The following is a 22,296-nucleotide window of genomic DNA, read 5'->3' as shown; positions in this document are numbered from 1 at the left end:
GTTCCCTGTAAGTCCTGGCCTCAGCCGGGCTCAGCATTGTAGGATGAGGCTCCACGGGGCTTACCAGAAAGCCTCTGCCTGTGACCGAGTCGAGCATGGCACAGAGACTAGAGGTCAAGCAGGGCTACAAAGCCCTCCGTAACTTCTCTCCAACTCCCGGGGCATTCCGCTGAGACACTAGATGGAGGACCATGTGCCCAAGAGTTAGCCAACTTTATCTGTGGCGGCCCAGATGAGTATTTTAGGCCTTGCAGGCCATCTGCAGTTTCTGCCTTACATATTTTCTTTGGGACTTTTAAAAAACAATTATTTGAAAATATAAAAACCGTTCATATCTCAAGGGCCAAACGAAAACAGGGCATGGCCCAGATGTGACCTATGAGCCATAGGTTACAAACCCCTACCCCAAAATAAGGCCTACCTTAAAATGGTATAACACAAAGACTTGACAAGATCTTCAAGACAGACAGCACTTGGATTTGAGTCTTGCCAAAGTGGTGGGGCTTGTGGATGCCTTGAACATTCCTCAGATCCAACCTAGCAGAAAGCATAAAACCAATCCTATACAGAGTCAAGGTGATAAAGATAGTAGTTGAACTGCCAGCAAGAACAAAAGACTCTTCTGTGGAAGGTGATCCAGAGTCTGTACGACTCATGATTTATCAATGCTCAACATATATTAGAAAATCACTACTCCTAAAAAACCAGAAAGTAAGGGGCCCCCGTGGCTCAGTGGTTGAGCGTCTGCCTTCAGCTCAGGGTGTGACCCCGGCGTCCTGGGATCGAGTCCCACGTCGGGCTCCCTGCATGGAGCCTGCTTCTCCCTCTGCCTGTGTCTCTGCCTCTCTCTCTGTGTCTCTCATGAATAAATAAATAAAATCTGTCTAAAAAAATTAATTTAAAAAATTAAAAACCAGAAAGCATAAACCATAATCAAGAAACAAAGCATTCAATAGAAACCAGCCTCCAGATGGCCTAGATATCATATTCACAGATTAAGACCATAAAGCTGCTATAATAAACATGCTCTGAGAATTAAGAGGAAAGATACTCTTAATGAGTAAAGACAGGGACTCACAGCAGAGTAAGGGAAAGTATAAAAATAATGAAATGGAAAGCCTAGAACTAAAAAGCATAGTTACAGAAATGAGAAGTTTACCGCATTGGCTTAACAGCAAGTTGGAAATAGCAGAAAGAGTCCGTGGCCTTGAAGAGAAATCAATACAAATTTTCAATCTGAAAAAGAGAAAAAAAGATGGAAGAAAAATGAACAAAGCCTCGGAGACCTATGGGACAATATAAAGTGGCCTAACAGGAGTCTCGGAAGGGGGGGCGGCGCTGTCAGAATGTGGCAGAAAATTTATTTGAAAAATAATGGCCAAAAATTCACAAATTTGGTGAAAAATCTCAACTTATTGGTCAATAAACTCGGCAGTGGGCAGTTGGATGGCTTAGTTGGTGAGGTGTCAGCCTTCAGCTCAGGTCATGATCTCAGGGTTCTGGGCTCGAGCTGCCTGCTCAGTGGGGCATCTGCTTCTCCCTCTCTCTCTGCTGCTCCCTTCTTCTTGTGCATGCATGTGCATGCTCTCTCTCTCTCAAATAAATGAAATCTTAAATTAAAAAAAAAAAAAAGAGAGAAGATCCCTGGGTGGCTGAGCGGTTTACCGCCTGCCTTTGGCCCAGGGGGTGATCCTGGAGTCCCGGGATGGAGTCCTACGTCGGGCTCCCAGCGTGGAGCCTGCTTCTCCCTCTGCCTGTGTCTCTGCCTCTCTCTCTCTCTCTCTCTCTCTCTCTATCATGAATAAATAAATTAATTAATTTAAATTTTTTTTTTAAAAAGAGCCTCAGTAGAACCTGAGGACCAGAGTATCCTGAAAGCAAGCAGTGATAAAGACATGTTACCCACCGTGGAGCAATGACAAAAATTTCCACCAAGTTTTCGTCAGACACGGTGTCAACCAGAGAACCATGGTATCTTCCTTTAAAGTGCTGATTTTTAAAAACTTATCCCAAAACTCTACATCCTGCAAAAATATTCTTTAAAAACAAAGGCAGATAGGGATGCCTGGGTGGCTCTGTGGCTGAGTGTCTGCCTTCGGCCCACAGCATGATCCTGGGGTCCCTGGATGGAGTCTCACATCGGGCTCCCTGCATGGAGCCTGCTTCTCCCTCCACCTGTGTCTCTGCCTCTCTCTCTGAGTGTCTCCCGAATAAGTAAATAAAATCTTTAAAAATAAATAAATAAAAATAAAAACAGAGACAGATAAAGATATTTTCCGATAGCGTCACAGAATCTGTGGCCAGCGAGCAAGTACGACAAGACCTGGTGAAGGGTGTTCTTCAGAGTGAGAGGAAACGACACCAGGTGGAAAGTAGGAAGGAGAGCTCTGGAAATGATCAACAAATAGGTAAACATGAATTGTTAATGCTTCTTTCTTCTTTCCGTAGTTCCCTTAAAAGACAACTATTTAAAACACGCGTAATGATGTGGTGTGATGGTTTAGAATGGATGTGGTGGTCAAAGCCGTGACAACGCTGGCGCAGAGGATGGGGTGGATCAGGGTAGAGCACCTGTGCGGCTTGGTTACACCTGCGAAGCGGGACATCGCAGATGTGCATGAAGGTGGGGACTGAAGTAATACAACACTGACTCAACGGAATTCGACGGAAGAATCCTTATATCCAGCCCCACAGCAAAACCACTAGAAAAGAATAAAAATAATTTGAAAGGATTTTCCAAGAAACCAATAGAGAGAATAAAATGGAATCCTATGAAATACTTGATTAATCCAAAAGAAAGCAGGAAAGGAACAGCAGAAGAGTAAGGACAGAGAGGACCAGCCCAAGTGGTTATCACTTGAAAAGATGCTCAGCATCCATAGGTATCAGGGAAAGGCAAATGAGGGGGGCACTGACATATCGCTTCACGCCTATTCGAATAGTGAAAATAAAAATTTTTTAATTGTTCAGTTTTTTTTTTTTTTCAGAGAGAGAGAGAACACCTGAGCAGTAGGGGGAAGGGCAGAGGAAAAAGGGAGGGAGAGAATCGTCCCAAGCAGACTCCCTCCTGAGTGCGGGGCGGGCGGTGGGGGGGTCCATGTCATGACCCTCAGATCCTGACCTGAGCTGAAATCAACAGTCAGACGCCCAACTGACTGAGCCACCCAGGCACCCCCAAAATAAAATTTTTAAAAATCTGCCAATATGAAGTGTAGACTCCCAGCGCAGGACTTGCGTTAACTAGCCCGGCCTCCCCGAGACATCGTTCAGAGGCTCTGGGAAAGCGGACACTAAGCACTCTGTCTCATGACCGTGCAGGTGCCATGTCCTGCCACCCCCCCCCCCACCCCGCGCCACCTGGCTCCTTTTTGGAAGAATTTTCTTTTCTTTCCTTTCTTTTCTTTTTTTTTCTGCCCTACAAGGTACTTTTTTTGCAGTACAGTTGACACACAATGTCACATTAGTTTTGGGTGTACAACGCAGTGATGCAACGATTCTGTGGGGTGTGCTGGGCTCACCCCAAGTGCAGCTACCATCCCACAGCACTGGCACATGGTCATTGACTGTATCCCCTGGGCTGTGCCTCTATTTCCGTGCCTTATGCCGTAACTGGAAGCCCCTACCTCCCACTCCCCTTCCCCCGTTTGGCCCATCTCCCCCACCCTTCTCCCCATGGAGAACAGTATGGATGTTCCTCGAATACTAAAAATACAGCGACGCCGGGTGGCTCAGCGGTTGAGCATCTGCCTCAGCTCAGGGCGTGACCCCGGGGTCCTGGGATCGAGTTCCGCATCAGGGTCCCCCCAGGGAGCCTGCTTCTCCCTCTGCCTGTGCCTCTGCCTTTCTCTCTCTCTTTCATGAATAAATAAAAATAAAATATTTAAAATATGTATATATATATATATATACACACACAATTACCACATGCTAGCCAATAATTCCACTACGGGGTGTTTACCCAAAGAAAACAAAAGCACTAATTTGAAAAAATGTGTGCACCCCAATGTCTATAATCGCCAAGATATGGAAGTTTCCTTTCTGGAAGGAGGGAGGGCTGCAGCCAACCTTCTGGCTCGTGAGCTGAAAGGGGACTCCTGGGCTCTTTTCCCTCTCAGCAGACTTATCAGAACTTTTTTACACATGGGAATTTAGAAAATACTTGAATTCAGCACTTGAATACTTGAATTCAGATATTGGTTTAGTGATTCCTTTTAATAAGGGTGAACATGACGCTATTCCTATTAATCGATGTCTATTCTTTTCTCCAGATCCTTTTCTCCTGAGACAGCATTTGTTTTTTGTTTTTTTTTTTGGGGGGGGGGGTTGTTTTGTTTTGTTTTGTTTTTTTAAGGTTGCTGGAACTTGTGCTCAAATGGTCTTTCCTGGTAGCCCATTACGTTGTCTCTGGGCATCCAAGAGCCTGTTAAATTATGTATTGGGATATTGCATGTGTTGGGATATGGCTACTGTCCTTGTGCTTCGCGCACATGCAGAACCCACTCTCCACGTCTGCTTGTGTCTACAGGGAGGGTCCACGGCGTTTGCGCTGTCTCCACAGAGACCTGGCTGAAGGAATGGCCAGCCCGCAGATGTTCATGGCAGGTTGGTTCCTAGTAGTGAAAGAGCAGGAACGACCCAGAATGTCCCCCAATGGGTGACTCGTTAAACACGCCCCCTGCACCGTGGAGCGCGACACGGCGATAGGAAGGAACGCACTGCTGGCAGGTGCAGGGACCTGGGTGGGCTTGAGAGAATGGTGCCGGGTGAAGGAACCCACCCCCAAAAGGTCACATGCTCTGCGATTCCGTCATAGAACACTCTTGAAATGATAAAATCACAGATCTGGAGAACAGATGGGGTCAGGGGAGGGCGTGGGGTAAGCAGGGAAGGGGGCTGAAGAGTCCTGGTGGGGACGGGTCGTGCTGCATCTGGGCGGTATCCTCATCAGCATCCCGGTCGAGGTGGGCACCGGAGCTCTGCCCCACTCACTCCTGGGGAGAAAGGAGGTAAAGGACACACTGCAGGTGCATGTGGATCTACATTATCCCAAAATAAAAGTTTAATGAAAAACCCAACTGATGGGGGCCCCCGGGTGGCTCAGGGGTTGAGCGTCTGCCTTCGGCCCAGGGTGTGACCCCGGGGTCCTGGGATCGAGTCCCGCATCAGGGTCCCTGCAGGGAGCTTCTCCCTCTGCCTGTGTCTCTGAGTCTCTCAGGAATAACTAACAAATTAATTAATAAATCTTTAAAAAAAAAACCAACTGACTTTAAAGTCGTAACACCTGAGTCTACAAAAAATCCACAGGGTGAACTGTGCGATGCTTGAGCATTTTGCCCCGAGCCCGCTCCTCTGTGATCCCGCTCAGCGTGCTGGCCGCGGCTTGAGGAGCATCTCCTCCACCTGGGTCCCGGGCCTCTGGGTCACATTTCTGTGCATGCAACGGAGCCATCGGTGATTTGTGCCTGGGGTGGGCAAATAGTGCACGAAAGAAAAGTAGAAGTAGGAACAATTTTTTGCAGAAATAATCTACTCTGGGATCCCTCGGTGGCGCAGCGGTTTGGCGCCTGCCTTTGGCCCAGGGCGTGATCCTGGAGACCCGGGATCGAATCCCACGTCGGGCTCCCGGTGCATGAAGCCTGCTTCTCCCTCTGCCTGTGTCTCTGCCTCTCTCTCTCTCTCTCTCTCTCTCTCTCTCTTTCTCTCTGTGACTATCATAAATAAATAAAAATTTAAAAAAAAAGAAATAATCTACCCTTCAGATAATCAAGAAAATGCCATAGAAAGGTTTTTTGCTTTGTTTTTTTTTCCTACTGAACTAACCCTGGCGGGGTGGGAGAGCGGAGAAGGGGAGGGTGAAACAGGCGTCCAGTGCACAGGAGGGGGCATCGGTAGACGCCCGGAGGCCACCTTTTGATAAAGCATGGATCACGTTCCATCCTGTCACCCTGCGGTTGCACTTCTGGCTCTCTTGAAGGAAATAGTCTCTCCCAAACCTGGGCGGATAAAAAGCACCTGCTGTTACCACCTGGTTAACAAGAGTGGGGGGGATGCACCCCGGGCCCCCGCCCCTCCTGGAACTGCTGCTGTCTTGGCGCATTGCTTGCATGAAGAACCCACCTTCCGCGTCCGCTTGTGCGGGGACAGCACCCTCTTCCCAGGTTTGACTCTGCATAATGTGACTCAAATCAAATAATTAGGAGTAATGAAGTCAGACCTGGCGCCGTGGTTGACATTTCCGGACATTCTGCTCAGTGTTCCTATATTTAGCTCACTTGCCTTCTCTCTTGGCTTTCTGACAGCCTGGAGTCTCGCATTCTCCTCTCAAGCTGAGGTTATCCCCCGAGAGGCCTGTCCCTCACCTTTGTCCTGCTTGATGGAGGTGAGCGGCAGGGGCAGGAGGGGCCACCTTGTTGGAGACCCTCATTGCCCTCCAGCCACCCTTTCTGGCTTCTCACACCCAGGGAGCTGCCCCTTACCACGGCAGCAGAAGCCGGCTGTGGGCTGGCTTAGCCCTGCCAATGGGGCCCACATGTCTTGTGCCAGCCCCTGACACGTCCGATGTCCGGTCACAGGGGCAGAAGAGGGAGCTAGGACTTAAGCACCGGTTCAGGGCTGGGCAACCCGAATGCTCACCTCCAAAGGCACCAAAACTCCATCAGAATAGTTGGGAAGGGTGACGTCAGCTAACCCAGGTTTCTGTGAGTCTCTTCCCACCAAACCAGCACAAGGTACCACTGTCCAATCACGGGGGCCTGAGTGGGGCACCCAGATGGTAGTAGACACACGTTAGGGGCCCCAGGCCACATGCCTACAGCTCTGTCTGGTCAGTGGCAGCTGGATGGCCCGGGCACTGGTAGGGTCTCACCTCGGGGACCGCCGGGGCTCCACTTTCCTGCCTCGGGCCCAGGATCTTCTCCAAGGAACTAATACCAGCAAGCCCTCCATTGAGAGCATGGACAAATGTGCAAACCTCCCTTTCTCAGAGCACGTTCTGCGTGGTTCCTGAGAGGGCCAGTGGGATTGAGCCCGAAGAGATGACCAGCCCAGTGACAGCCCCTGTGGCTCTCTGCCCTGCCCTTCCTCACCCTCTCCCCCCTCCCTCTTTCCTCTCTCTGGGGCCACCAGCAATAAACCACCTGCACCCGAGTCCCCCCAAGATGCAGCCAGTCAGTAATGGATGAGGTCCTGCTGCCCCACCCACTAACCCACGGGGGGCACCCATGGTTGCCCAGAGGTCTGAAACAGGTGCCTCCATGGCCTGGTTACAAATACTCAATAATTCATTTATTTAAAAAAAAATTTAATTTAAGATTAAATTTGATTAACATAGAGTATGTTATCAGTTTCAGAGGTAGGGTTTAGCGATTCATCAGTTGCATCCAACACCCAGTGCTCATGACATCACGTGCCCTCGCCTAAATGCTAAATGTTTAATACCCTGCCCCAGAATTTGCCTGGCTCAGAGAATCACACTGAATACACGCTTCATTGTGAACATTGAGTTACTTGTTAATAACAGAAAACCCAGTTTCTCCTTGCATCTTTTATTTTTATTTTTTTGAGATTTTATTTATTTATTCACAAGAGATACACGGAGGCAGAGACACAGGCAGAGGGAGAAGCAGGCTCCCTGCGGGGACCCTGATGGGGGACTTGATCCTGGGACCCTGGGGTCACGCCCTGAGCCGAAGGCAGATGCTCGACCTCTGAGTCACCCAGGGCCCCCTCCCTGTGGCGGACCACATCCCCGGAGGGCCTGGCCAGGGAGGCCGCCGCACGCCCCGGCCTGGTTCGGGTGGGCACCGACGGCCTCGCTCCACGGGTCAGCCAGCTGCCCCCCCCGCACACCGGGCCCGGGGCTCCAGACCAGAGGTGCAGACGGCTTGCGAACCGGTTGGCACCGTGTCGGTGTTGGCGGATGGCTCGCCACGGCCCGTCTGTCCTGCTGCGTTTTCCGAGTATAGGGGCCTGCTGTCCCCCTCGCACCCCTCGCTCGCGGCCCCAAGGGCTGCATCTCCCAGGCCCCGCAGCCCCGCCGACCCCACAGCCCTCCCCGCACCGCCCCGCTTCTTCCTTCGCAGGGATCTCTACAGACACACGGGGGACGGGGAGGGCGCTGGCCGTGCTCCTGGCCTTCCCCCCGAGGGCCCGCCCGGCCGGGAGCATGGACGAAGGACGTGCCGCCTTGCTGAAGGCCCATCCCCACGTCGGGAGACTCGGGGGACAGGCTGGCCCTGCAGCAGCAGGAACAGTGGCTCTGCCTCTCTCAGTCCAAGGTGGAACCAGGACAAAACGTGACCACATTCAAGACCGATCAGTGAGCTACAAGTCGGGGATCCCTTTCCGACCCAGCGCGGGGCTGCCCTAAAATAAATCTTATAGTGGGATGAAATTTAATTTTCTAGGGAAGAAAATGACTCTAGAAAATAAAGACTAAACAGATAATTTCCAAAGCATAGGGAAAGTTGTTGTTAAAGCTCCCCCCTCCCAAACTGCCCCTCATTCAGACGGCTTCCCAGGGAAAGTCCACCCTCTCCAAACTACTCCAGAGCACAGAAGAGGGAGGGGGGTCTGGGGGGCCCAGTGAGTTAAGCACCTGCCTTCAGCTCAGATCATGATCCTGGGGTCCTGGGATGGAGCCCCATGTCAGCCTCCCTGCTCAGTGGGGAATCAGCTTCTCCCTCTCCTTCCGCCTCTCCCCAGCTCATGTCGCTCCCCCTCTCTTTCTCTCTGTCAATTAAATAAATAAAATATTAAAAAAAAGAAAGGAAAACTTACAACTCTTTTACATTAAAGAAGTATAATATTCATGCCAAAACCCGATAAAGACTGCACATAAAAGAAATCTAGAAACCATCGTACCTTACAAATGTCAATGCAAAAGTCTTAAAATATTAGCAAGTAGAATCTATCAACGTGCTGAAGAATAAGATATTACCAGATGGAGCCTGTTGCAAAAGTAAAATGGTGAGTTAATACTAGAAAATCTGCTCACATAACACATCAAAGGAATAGATCTAAGGAGAAACCCCTTGTAAATGTCTGTTAGCTCAGAAAAGGCATTTGCCAAATTCACCAGTTGTTCTTGATTTCTAAAAAAAATGCTTGATGAAATAAGGATGATGGATACTTTCTTAATACAGCAACACACGTAACATTATAGTCATATAAATACCAGCCCAAGAGTCTGCTCCATACTTAATGCAGAAGCTCTGGAATTATTCCCTTAAAGTCAGAAACAAGCCAGGGACCCCAACACCACCACTGCTCTTCAACATTGGGCGAGATACTGGCAAATGGTGTAATTAGACCAGAGGAAGCAATCAGAGGCATAAAAACTATCACTCTTTTGGAAATTAGATGAGTAATAAAGCACTCATTTTATTTTATTTTATTAAAGAGTTGATTTATTTATTCATGAGAGACACAGAGAGAGGCAGAGACGCAGGCAGAGGGAGAAGCAGGCTCCCTGTGGGGGGCCCGATACGGGACTTGATCCCAGGACCCTGGGGTCATGCCCTGGGCTGAAGGCAGGCGCTCAACCACTGAGCCACCCAGGGGTCCCTAAAGCACCCATATTAGATAAGCACAAGTAATAAGAGAATTTAGCGGGTTACTTATAATATTAAAATTAATCTGCATTAATTCATTAGTACCCTCCGTATATGTCTACAATGATTGACAGCTAATGCGTGTGTGTGCACGCATATCATATAAAACATATGGGGGAGAGGACCCTACAATAGCAACAACAAAAAGAGGAAATAATGGGGCACACGTGTAACAAGTAACATGTAAAACATACATGGGGAGAACCTTCAAAGACCCGAAAGTTGACTTGCCTGGATGAAAAGACGAACCATGCTCTCGCCGGGAGGGCTTAAAGTTGCGTGTGGGCAACTCTCCCTAAGCTGATTTCTAAATTTAATGTGATCCTTAAAATAATAAATATCAACAGGGTGATTTTTTTTTTGTCACTAGAAAGGCTAACTTCAACCACGGTGTCAGAAATACACAGGAAAGGGTAGCCAGGAAAATTCTGCCAAGGATGAGTAATGAGCACACTCCACGAGGCGGTAAAGCTCTCGACGAAGGCTTAACCGCTGGCCGGAGCGGCATGGACGGCGTGCTGCCCACAGCTCAGCAGAACCGCCTTGCGCAGGGAGGATCAGACTCAAATACGGGGGGAATTTAGTGTGTGCTCAAGACAGAAGTTCAAATCAAATGTGAACACGGACTGAAAGTATTAGAAGAGCCCAGGACCGAGAGGCATCGAATGAAGAAGTAGAAATCGTACTTCTGTTCTTTCCACAACTGCTTTCAGGAGTTGGGCCAAGTTAGTTCAACGGGTCAACAGGACAAGACATTTCTGCCCATTTATCACCACCGCCGCCTCGGCTGATTTTGTGAATCTGTGTAGCCGAGCGCGTCCGATTCAGCAGAGCGATTTACCAAATGCTATCGAGTAGTGCTTACGTGTGCTTGGGGCTTTAGAGGCGCGCATCCCATTGAATCCCCCTGCTTGGATCTATGTACCAGACGGAATCAATACTAATCTCATAGGGCTTTGGTGAGGCTTATCAGATATTTGAAAAAGAGTCAACACAAAGTCAGGCACTTAGCAAATTTTGTTAGGACAACTAAGTACTCAACCGGAAGAAGATCCAGTTAAATCCACACCTCACTCTCTACCCCAGGATACAGTCCAGGGAGATCAAACATTTGCACGTAGAAAATGAGCCATGAAATTGTTAGCAGAAAATATGGTGAATTCCTCCAGCCCCACAGTGGAAAAGGCCTTCCTACTATGTGTCAAAATCCAAAGACCAAAGAATAAAAGACTGAAAGTCTGATTGTAAAAATAAAAACATATGCCTGGAAAAAAAAAAACATAAAGTCAAAAGATAAAGAAGCAGAAGGAAAAAAAGGAATATATATCACAAAGGATGAATTTTCCTAATAAATAATATGTAAAGAGCTCCTGAAAATCAAGAAGAAAAAAACTAACCCAATGAAAATAAAGACATGAGCTCCACTCCCCTCCCCCTTCAACTTCAGATCAGATGCCAATCACAACCCGCAGGTCCTGGGGACCCATCCGTCACTTCTGACCACCGGCCACAAATCAGGGTTCCCACGACCCCCCCTCGAGGCCGACTCATTCGCTAGGGGAGCTCACAGATCTCAAGGAAGCTCATCTCCGGGTTCTCTGTATCATAAAGGATGTGATGAAGGGAGCCGATGAACGGCCACATGGGGGTGGGGGTGGGGTCCTGAGCGCAGGAGCGTCTGTCCCACCGAGCTGGGGGGCGTCACCCTCCCCGCGTACACCTGTGACTCACCCGGCAGCTCCCCGGACCCCGCACTGTTGGGATTGTCAGGGGCTTCCTCCCGGGGCCAGAGATGCCTCATTGACCCTGTTGCCAGCCCCTCCCCCACCCTGGAGGGGGGTGGGGGGGGCCTGAAATTCTGGAGCTTCTTTGTGGGTTCAGCCCCCACCCAGGAGCCCCCCAGGAGCCCACCTGCATCACCATTAGGACTCTGGTCACTTAGGAAGCGAGGAGGGCTCGGGAGCGCAGGGCTGGGCCCCGGGGTGGGGGTGGGGGTGGTCAGAGCCCAGGAGGTCGGGACAACTGGGATCCCACACTCATCACATCAGCAGCAGGTAGATTCGACAGGTCACCCCGCGGCGATACGGTGGGCCACAGGCCGGCGGCGCCACAGGTGGACGGGCCAGCAGCCGTGGGTGGGGACTGGCCGAGTCCATCCGGCTGCGATGGCCACGCTGCTGCAGCCCCAGAGCAGTCCTGGGCCGGGGGAGGGGGAGGGGGACACCGAGGACAGGCGGGGGGACGCGGGGACCGCTCCCTGTGCGCTGGGCTGGACGGTGAGTGTATTAACTACTCGGAGAAATCCAAGGACTGCTTCGCCGCTCCCACCGTTTGACAGCCCTCCTGGGAATGGGGTGATCGTTCTCCTCGGAACCTCGGCAGAGGCGTCCTAACTAAATAAAACCAGCCCGCTTTGAGGTTCTTTATGATAAACAGGTACTTTGAGGATTTCTTTAAAATCGGGCAGGCCTTCCCCTTGAGGCGAGGCCCCCGTGTCCTGGGGGGGGGGGGAGGCCTGATGCACGGGAACCGTGGCAATGGCTGCAAGCTGACTTCCCTCAGGCAACCGTCCCTTGCACCCCTCGCGGGTCCTGGGCCCATGGGAGCCCCGGGTCCCCGGCTAGCCAGTGTGCTCAGGCCTCAGTTTGCCCCTGCAGGTTCAGCCCCGGCTCTGGGCTCTGCCCCGTATCATTCTCCTTTTAGGATTTGTGCTGCTGCAGTGAGCACCGGGCGCGTGAAGCTCCTTGGGCCCTCGGTGTGCTTTGGAGGGTTGGGGAAGAGTGGCATCCCTGAGAGCCGAGGTGCCGGGACGTCGCGTGTTCCAGAGACACCCAGTAGAGGCGCCGCCACCGCCCTGTCTGTCCAGGGCCTCCACATTCCCAGCCACCTGCCAGCCTGGTCAGGTGAGGTGCAGGCGGCCGTCTCCTGGGCCTGACGACGGCCGTGACTTTGTCAAGCTGCTGAGCCAGGTCAGTACGGACTCTCGTCACCCGAGGACACTACCCCCTCCTTGGTTAGGCCACTGTTCACAGGGTGTCCTGCTGCTCGTCAAAGACCCCTGCGGGGAGGGAGGACCTGCCCACCCAGGCGACCTGGCCCGGAGGGAAGGGCAGGGAAGGCAGGGAGGGGCAGGGAGGTCAGGGAAGGGCAGGGAAGGGCAGGGAGGGCAGGGAAGGGCAGGGAAGGGCAGGGAGGGCAGGGAAGGGCAGGGAAGGGTAGGGAGGGCAGGGAGGGCAGGGAAGGGCGGGGAAGGGTAGGGAGGGCAGGGAGGGCAGGGAAGGGCAGGGAAGGGCAGGGAGGGCAGGGAGGGGCAGGGAGGTCAGGGAAGGGCAGGGAAGGGCAGGGAAGGGTAGGGAGGGCAGGGAGGGCAGAGAGGGCAGGGAAGGGCAGGGAAGGGCAGGGAGGGCAGGGAGCTCTCCCTGCGTGGTCATAGCGGGGGCCTGCGGGAGAAGGCCGACCCTGACACGGCCACCGGGTTAGCAGGGGAGCACGCAGAGTCACCTCCTCCCAACCGAGCTCTCCGCCCGGAGCCCGTGCCCCCAACACCCACTCCACGCGTGCCTCTCGGGGTCACAAGAGCCAAATGCTGCAGTCTGGGCCGCGGCTGGCACGAGCCGGAGCCAGCTGGAGGGCAGAAGGCGGGAAGTGCATCTGCGGGGGGTTCGGACGCTCTTCTGTGCACTTGAGCAGAGATGGGCCAAACAGCAGTCACGGCCTTCGCAGCCACAGGACCAGTCCCGATGCCAAGGGACAGGCGCAGAGCGTGGGCCACACCAGGCACCCACGACACAAGTAAAACCTGTGACAAAGCTTGGGTGATGGCACCTGCCCCCTCAAGGGTGGGGGAGACTTGAAGGAGAAGCTGATTCCAGGGCTCGCTGGGCCCTTCCAGAGAGATCTTGGGGATCGATCCTCCCAACGCCGCCAAGGATCTGGCTGGAGCCATGGTCATGCATTTTTAAGTGGCCATTAGTCGGGGCCACCTTCTAAATGGGTGTTGTGGCCTCGGAGGCTCCGGCGGGGTGGCGGGAAGGCCCCGGGCTGGCTGCGGGATGTGGTTACACCTCCACCCGGGACGGCCTCTGGGCCGGGTCCCCATGCGCCCGCCAAGAACAGGACACTCTGCTTGTCCTCGCTGTGATACATCCTGTCCCCAGATGACTTCTCGGGCCGGGCTGGTAACACTAGCATTAGCGTCTCCGTGAGCGGCGCTCTGGGCCGGGCGCACGGTTGGGCCCCGAAAAGGGACTTGACCTCGGTCCCTGAACTAACCGACCTCACTCCCTATGCACCTGTGAATCTTCATTCTGCATTTTTAGAGTAAATGATACAACCGATGGCTTAGTCTTGGGGTCTTCACGTTCCCCTTATTTGAACAGAATTTTAATTCCAAGGTGTTTCTCTGATGTGAGTGAAGGTGGTTTCAGCCAGCGAAGGGTTTCAGGCCGGACCCCGACAGGCATGCCCTCGGCCGTCACCGGGTGGTCTGGCCGCCTACAGCAGCTGTGCTGAAATCAGGCCCAGGATCTGACTGTATGAGACTCCCTCGCGTCTGCCCACATCTAGGGGGTTCCAGGACATGAGAGTTCCAGGGCTGACACGGAGACGGCCTCAGGAAACGGGATTGGTTGTTCACTTTAATCAAAAGGAAGCAGAACTGCAATGGGCTCGTCTCCTGTGCTAAGGTCAAGACCCGGAGAGGAACAAAATGGGACCCTGAGACTCAGGACGGCCGTGAGGTTTACTAGACAAGCCTGAGAATCTCGAACTCCAAATCCCCCCAACCTGTGGGCGAGCAGCAGCTGCCTCCGTCTCCCCCACAAGGGAACGCATCACCCCTGGCCTGGAGAGCCACAGAGTCCCCACCTACTGTCGGGAGGAGAGTCAGGGCGCAGGGCCCTGGGATTCTGAGTGATGCCACGCCTTCTGCATCCCGTAGCTTAACCCTATTTGAAAGCAGCGCCTGGCGTGCTCCTGGCTCCTAGTAGCTGCCGGGGGCCTGAGCGTGGAGCAGCATTGAGATTGGAACTGCCCCTCCCAAGCGAGGCGCTGTGCCAGGTGAGGGCAGCAAGCGTGAACAGGCCAGAGGGGCACAGACGGTGGTCCAGACCCTTCCATCACCTGGGCTGCCCCGACACCTGCCTCCCAGCACACGCCGTGGCCTCCTGGGCCGTTCCCTGCCACTGCTAACAAGGAGCATCACAGGTCTGACTCACAAGAGGCTCCACTTGATACTAGGTGCAGACCACAGGGGTGCCGGCTGTACCCGGCCTGACCCGGTGTGTCCCCAGAGGCCCAGGGGAGAGGAGACCCTCCCGTGTGCAGGGCTGGAGGGGACACCGCCACTCACTACATAGGGGGAGAAGCCGTGTGGATGGGTTGGCTGCTGGTCACGGGCCCGGAAGCGGCAAAATTGGAGGACCGGAGTCAAGAAGGTCTGGGGAAAGGTGTCGGCAGGAGGCCTTTGGTCCAAGGGGGTAGCACAAAGTCTGGGGGCCTTTGTGTCCTGTCAGTGTGCACCAGAGAGAGGACACACATGGCAGAGAAGCACCACGTGGACACACGGCTCCTCGGGCAGATGCCAGCCTTCGTCACGCTCCGGCCAGGCCAGCGTCGGCGTGATGGGCTCGCGGACTGAGCGGCTGAGAGGCCGCAGTGCAGGGTCACAGGCTGCGTGGGCCAGCAGCATGGGCACCCTCTTGCAAAGGTGACGTGTCTGAGTGTCCCACCTGCCAGGGGAAGCCAGTGATGTCAAGCCTTGGAGACGGGTCTTCTTCTCAAGGAGTTGAACCCGCCACTGGGGTTCCGACTGATGACAGGAGACGCCATCCACACTGGAGGGCAGTGGGTCCTCGGTACCTGGTCCTCGTTACCTGCCCTGGGCCCGCGTGGTCGGTATTCAAGGCCTCGCCTAGTGCCAGACTTACCACCACGGGACCTCACAAACCATAGCCTCAGGTCAAGGGGCTCAGTTTGTAACAAAAGACTTGTGACCGCAGAAATCACTGGTTCGGCCGTCACATCACGTGACCTGGGGCAGCCAGCCTCGTGAAACTGCCTCATCAGGGCTCAGCAGAGGCACCCACCCTGTGGGCTTGGGGTGTTAAATTCCAGGGGAGTCAGCCAGTAGCTGAATACTCGGCCTGGGAACCCAGAGGTAGGCGTAGGACCGGCTCCTCCACCACGGACCCCAGAGACACTAGCAAAAGGGCGCTTCTCATCCCTGCAACGTTGCATCCTGTTGGATTAGAGGTGCTGGTTTGGGAGGAATGTGGGGGATGCCTTCCTGGAGTTGCATAAATTACCCAGAAATAAAGCAAAGGCCACTCCTGGCCACTGTGAGTCCTTTAGGCCAATAGCCTGGTAATCAAAGAAAGGAGTCGCTTGGCTAAAGAGGTCATTGTCCTGATTGCACTGGTACACGTGAGCAGGGAGTATTTTTAGAACGCAGGGGATTTTCTGGGGCATCTCTTCCTTAGACGTTCAGTGGTAACAGGATGCTTAAAATGTTGCAAATATTAAGAGAAAGAACCAAAATCAGAGCAAGGAACATGATACTCTATGAAAAGAACTGGTATGTTTTTAAAAAAATCCTAGTGATGGGGCACCTGGTGGCTCCAATGGTGAAGCATCTGCCTTCAGCTTGGGTCATGACTCCAGGGTCCTGAGGTCAAGTCCCACATCCACATCCAGCTCCCTGCTCAGTCTGCTCCTCCCTCTGCCCTTCACCCCCCTCCCCTCGCTCATGATCTCTCTCTCTCTCTCAAATAAATAGACAAAATCTTAAAAAAATAAAAATCCTAGTGATGATCATGTAAAAATTCAGGTTGTTAGTGGACTATTTAAAGGGAAGGTTAGGGCAGCCCGGGTGGCGCCGCCTGCAGTCCAGGGCGTGATCCTGGAGACCCGGGATCGAGTCCCGCGTCAGGCTCCCTGCATGGAGCCTGCTTCTCCCTCTGCCTGTGTCTCTGCCTTTTTCTCTCTCTCTCTGTATGTCTCATGTGAATAAATAAATAAAATCTTAAAAAAAAATAAAGGGAAGGTTAGATGCAGCTGCTAAGAGAATTTCTCAACTAGAAGATAGACAAGAAACAACCCAGAATTAGCTAGAACGCAGCACAGAGAGACAACAAGATGGGACACAGGAAAGAAGGTCAGAAACCCAGGGACAGAAGAACAGTTATTGGAGTTACGGGACGAAGGTCAGAGGGAATGGGGCAGAGGCGGTGTGTAAAGACATGGTGGCCGGAGAATTTCTAGAATTGAAGAAAGACTGTCCTGAGATTCAGGAAGCAAATCAAATTTCAGATGAAAAGAAATGCACGCTTAGACACACTGTAGTTCAGCCTAGGCCACCAAAGGGAGACTTTCAAACCAGATGGAGAGAAAGGACACATTGTCACCTGGGGGATAAGACGGTCAGCAGACTTCTCAGCAAGAAGAGTGGAAAGTGTCAAAAGTATGGAAAGAAAGGAACGACAGGGATCCCTGGGTGGCGCGGCGGTTTAGCGCCTGCCTTTGGCCCAGGGCGCGATCCTGGAGACCCGGAATCGAGTCCCACGTCGGGCTCCCGGTGCATGGAGCCTGCTTCTCCCTCTGCCTGTGTCTCTGCCTCTCTCTCTCTCTCTCTCTCTGTGACTATCATAAATAAATAAAAATTAAAAAAAAAAGAAAGGAACGACAGCCTACAACTAATTATTCCCACAACCACACCCCCACTACAAAACCAGAGCAAGAGAAAGAATTTCCAGGAAACCCAAGGCTGAGAGACTCTACCCCCAGGGAATCCCACCAAAGGCACTTCAAACAGTTTGTTTCAAGAGAGAGAATGATCCCAGAGGGAGTTTCTAATGGCTGATGGCAACAGAAGCTGCAAACATGGGTAAGTCTAAGCAACCACAAACTGTAGGTGAAAATAAAAGTTACTGTAGATGTAAAAAAATGAGAATGAGCTAGAGATGCTGAGAAGTGTGACAGGTCACACGGTGGGGCTGATGCCAGCCCCACTGAGCACTAGCAGCGGCCGGAAGAAGACTGAGTCGTGGTTAACTTCAGGACTCATCATGTTAGCACAGCATTTTAAGAGGACCCACTCACTGAAAGAATAAATATAACCAGCAGAGGAGGGAAAGCGGGGAAGAAAAGTTGACCAAGGAGGCGGAAAACAAACAGAAAACGCTAACATGCTGGAAATAGGGGCACCTGGGGGGCTCAGTGGTTGAGTGTCTGCTTTTGCTCCGGTCATGATCCCAAGGTCCTGGGATCGAGTCCTACATCGGGCTCCCTGCATGGAGCCTGCTTCTCCCTCTGCCTGTGTCTCTGCCTCTCTCTGGGTCTCATGAATAAATAAATAAAATCCTAAAAAAAAAAGACGCTGAAAATAAATCTAGTAATAAAAATGAATGTAATTGATCCAAGCTCACTGGAGAAAATAAAGAGATATTTATTTTCTTATAGGATTAAAACCAAAATTGACCAGGATATATTGTTTATGAGAGACAGAAAGGACAAACCCAAAACGCAAGGCTACAAATGGGTTAGAAGGAAGTATGAGTTGTGTATGAGGCAATAAATAAGTATTGTGTCACTATGCTAACGTTACATTAGATTTATTTATTTATTTAAAATTTTTATTTATTTATTTGAGGGAGAGAGAGCACGAGCAGGGGGACAGGCAGCGGGAGAGGGAGAAGGAGAAGCAGGCTCTGCGTAGAGTGCGGAGCCCAACACAGGGCTCGATCCCAGGGCCCGAGATCACGGCCTGAGCCCAGGGCAGATGCTTCACCGACGGAGCCACCCAGGCACCCCCGTCATTAATTTCGATTTACAGCAAAAAAGCAAAAGGCAAAGTTCAGTTCACCAAGAAAACAGAACAGCTGTGAATTCGTATGTCCTGAGCATCGTAAGGCAGAGATGGAGAGCATTTCAAGGGGAAACGGGCAAGCCCAAGCCCGTGACCCCTGGGCAGGAGATCTCTCCATCCGCCTCAGGGGTGGAGTAAAGCGCACCAGGCAAAGCAAGGCTACAGTGGCTTGCAGGAATCGAAGCAGCGCGCTTGGTCCAGGGACACGCATGTAGAGCTGCGCAGCCCGCGACGGCAGCCGGTCCTCAGGGACGAGGGACCCCGTAACCGCGTGGAGAACTCGCGCTTTCTTGGGAGATAGGAGAAGGGGCCAGATGGGAGGGTCGGCGGACACGCCGCGCGGGAGGGAGCAATGCTGTGACGCCCTCGGTCCTCCCGGTGAGCGCAGCCCCGCAGTTCCAGGGAAGATCCCAACGGGTTCTCTTGGTTTTTTTTGTTTTTTTTTCTTTTGTTTTTTAAAAGATTTTATTTATTCATGAGAGACACAGAGAGAGGCAGAGGGAGAAGCTGCTGCCTGGGCGTTTTACAGGGTGATGACCCGCTCCCCGCGGCGTCCAGACGCTTGGGTAGGGACTGTGGTTAGGGTGCCTGCCCTCGGCTCCTGCTTTGCTTTTCCCCGGGGGGCTTTTTTATTATTATTATTTTTTTAAAGATTTTATTTATTTATTCATGAGAGATACAGAGAGAGAGGCAGAGACACAGGCAGAGGGAGAAGCAGGCTCCACGCAGGGATCCCGACAGAGGACTCGATCCCGGGTCTCCAGGATCATGCCCCAGGCTGAAGGTGGCGCTAGACCGCTGAGCCCCCTGGGCTGCCCCGGGGATGTTTTAAAATGACCCCCCGGGGGCGCCTGGTGGCTTAGGCTGTTGGTTGTGCGACTCTTGGTTTCGGCTCAGGTCCTGATCCGTGAGTCCTGGGATCGGCCCACACTCCGTGGGGAGTCTGCTCCTCCCTCTGCCCCTCCTCTTTCTCTAAAACTCCAAAATAGGGGATCCCTCCATCCCTCAGGGGTTTAGCGCCGCCTTCGGCCCGGGGCATGATCCTGGAGACCCGGGATCGAGTCCTCTGTCGGGCTCCCTGCGTGGAGCCTGCTTCTCCCTCTCTCTGTCGTGAATAAATAAATAAAATCTTTTAAAAAAATGAAAAAACTCTAAAATAAAAAAAACAGCTTAAAAATAAAATAAAATGACCCCTCAGAGTCGAGGCCCTGAAAAGTCAGTGACCCCCGCCCCAGCCACCGGACACGTCTCCTGCCCACTTGCGGCGGGGACGGAGGGTGGCCCTTCCCTGGGTCGTCGAGCACCTGCGACGGGGATCTGGGGATCTGTAGGAAACTCATGACTCCACTTCCTTCGCGGGGCTGTACTGAAACCGCTGGTCAGGATGGCGGCCAGTGGCTCTCAATCCCCGGGGCTGCTGAGCGAGCCACCTGGCGACCCAGTCGGGGCCCATGGCCCTCGTTCAGCAGGTCATGATTCAACATGCCAGCCCCAGCTGCACAACACGCCTGGCGATTCTAAATCCTTCTCTGTGCATTGAGACGCCCACCTTCACTGCCGGGGACGTCTCCTCGAGGCCCCGGGAGCCTCTCTGTCGCAGACACTGGGGGCTCCTGATCTCCCCTGGGAGGTCAGGGCTCGACCCCGGGGGTGCCCTGCTCTGAGCACACCACTGCGTCTGTCCTATGGGAACGGGAGCTTCTCCCCTGGGTGGGTGCTGGGTGGCAAGCCCAGGTGGCCGGGTCCCATGGCCCCCACCCCGGCCACCCCGCCCTCTGCGCCCTCCCTCTGCTCACCCGGCCCTGCAGAGTCTCCTGCGTCTCCTCCAGGGAGGCTGGGCTCGGATCACCCGGGCTCCCTGTCCCAGCCGCTGTCCCCAGCAGCTCCACCTTTGCCACCTGGGCTGGTGGCCAGCGCTGCTTCTCCCTGACAGCGGCAGGGCTGGCTGCTCCTGGCCTCCTCCATCCGCAGGGGCCCCGCCTGCCCTGGCCCTCGGGGAGTCCCTTTGTCCACTCCTTCCTCCTGGGAGGGAGCCGGTAACGCAGCCTGGCTGGGGCGGGTGCGGCCTCGGCAGGGTGCTGGGCACCCAGGACCCAGGGCCCGCTTGATGGTCGACACCTGAGGTCCATCTCCCACTCCTCACTTCCCACCACCCGAGCCCCGGGCCACCCTGGAAGAGAGGCGGCCTCCCCGCCCTGCTGTGCTCTGGGGAAGGGGTGGCCCTGCACCCTCAGACTGTTGCACGCTGCAGAGGTAGGGGCAGAGGGTGCGGCCAGTTCTGAGCACCCGGGGCTCTCCTGGTGAGAGGAGGCCGCTAGAATCCACCCAGGCGGAGACCAAGCAAGGACCTGTCCCCGTGCAGTTGACACAGAGGAAGGAACCCTCACGCCAGGGCCCTGGAAAAGGTGTTTCTGGAAGTGTAAGCAGGGCCCCCGGGTGGCTCAGTGGTTAGGCCTCCGACTCGGGCTCAGGCCGTGCTCAGGCCTCAGCCGGGAGTCTGCTGGTCTCTGTCCCTCACCGATGGGGACCCGGACCAGGGAGTCATGCTTCTGACAACAGTCTTGGGGACATTATGTCCCAGGAGGCGTCCCGGGCTGCCGAGGGGCTGCGAGCCTGAAGAAGCGTGGGCGGCGTGCACCCCAGCTCTGCAGCTCCCGGGAGTCCCTGCAAATCTCTGGGCCCTGGCGAATGGGCCCCCGCCCCCCCCACGACGGGCGGAGAATCCCGCCCTCCACATGCCTCCCCGAGGGCACCTTGGATCGTGCAGGGGATCTGCAAACAGGCGAGCTGGCTGTCCTCCCCCCGCCCCTGCCCCCGCCCCCAGTCTCGGTGTAAGACCACCGAGCGCCTGCTTGTGTGCAAGCACACCCCGGGCCCCTGCACACCTGCTGGCTCCCAGTGCTCTGGGCCCTCGGCCAGCCCCGCCCGCACCCCCCGGGCCTCCCCCACCAACTCAGCACGGGGGACGGGCGGGCGCCGCGACGGCACCGGCCCTTGCTTCTCCTGGACGGAGCAACTGTCTGGCCGTGTGGACCTACACACCCTGTTCTACAAGACACGTCCCCCTGGAGGGCGGCTTGTGGGCATTGCGGGTGCACCGTGTGATCTCAGGGCGTCGGGCTCCATGCCAGGAAGCTGGGGGTACCCCTTCAACCACCTGCAAGGTTCTCCCTGAAAACCTCACGCCCTAACCGCCTATGTCACACTTTCCGTACATTCCACGCATTTATTCTCCCCACGTCCCACGAAACCCGCTCCGGGACGACGTCGTCCCTCTGGGTGTGTTGCTGTGCCGTGGCTGCTGCCGCTGGAGCCTGACCTGCTGACGTCACCCACTCCCTCGGAGACACCACAGGACAACTGGATCTCTTCACGGAGTTTCTAGCCCTTGGGGAGCACTTTTGTCAAGAGGGGCTTCCCTTTCCGGAAAGTCCACGGCCGTGTGGGTCACCTGGACAATTCAGCGGTCTTGGGCATTACGTGAAACATGAGGAAACATGACAATAAGGCGTAAATTTGTGATTTCGTATCATTTCTTAATGAGATTCTTTTTTTCAATATTTTATTTATTTATTCATGAGACAGACAAAGGGAGGCAGAGACACAGGCAGGGGGGAGGCAGGCTCCCTGCGGGGAGCCCGATGCGGGACTCGATCCCAGGACCCCGGGTCACGCCCGGAGCTGAAGGCAGACGCTCACCTGCTGAGCCACCGAGGTGCCACTTAATGGGATTGTTCTTGTACGAGCACCCCAAGCTTTCCTCTGTTTGGGGTGTGTATGTGTGTGTACATGTGTGTGCACACTCATGTGCATATGCTGACA

Source organism: Canis lupus, chromosome 30 (genome assembly GCF_048164855.1).
Source record: "Canis lupus baileyi chromosome 30, mCanLup2.hap1, whole genome shotgun sequence".
In the NCBI taxonomy this organism is placed as follows: Eukaryota; Metazoa; Chordata; class Mammalia; order Carnivora; family Canidae; genus Canis; species Canis lupus.
The sequence above is the reverse complement of the archived record's forward strand: the minus strand, read 5'-3'. Positions refer to the sequence as shown.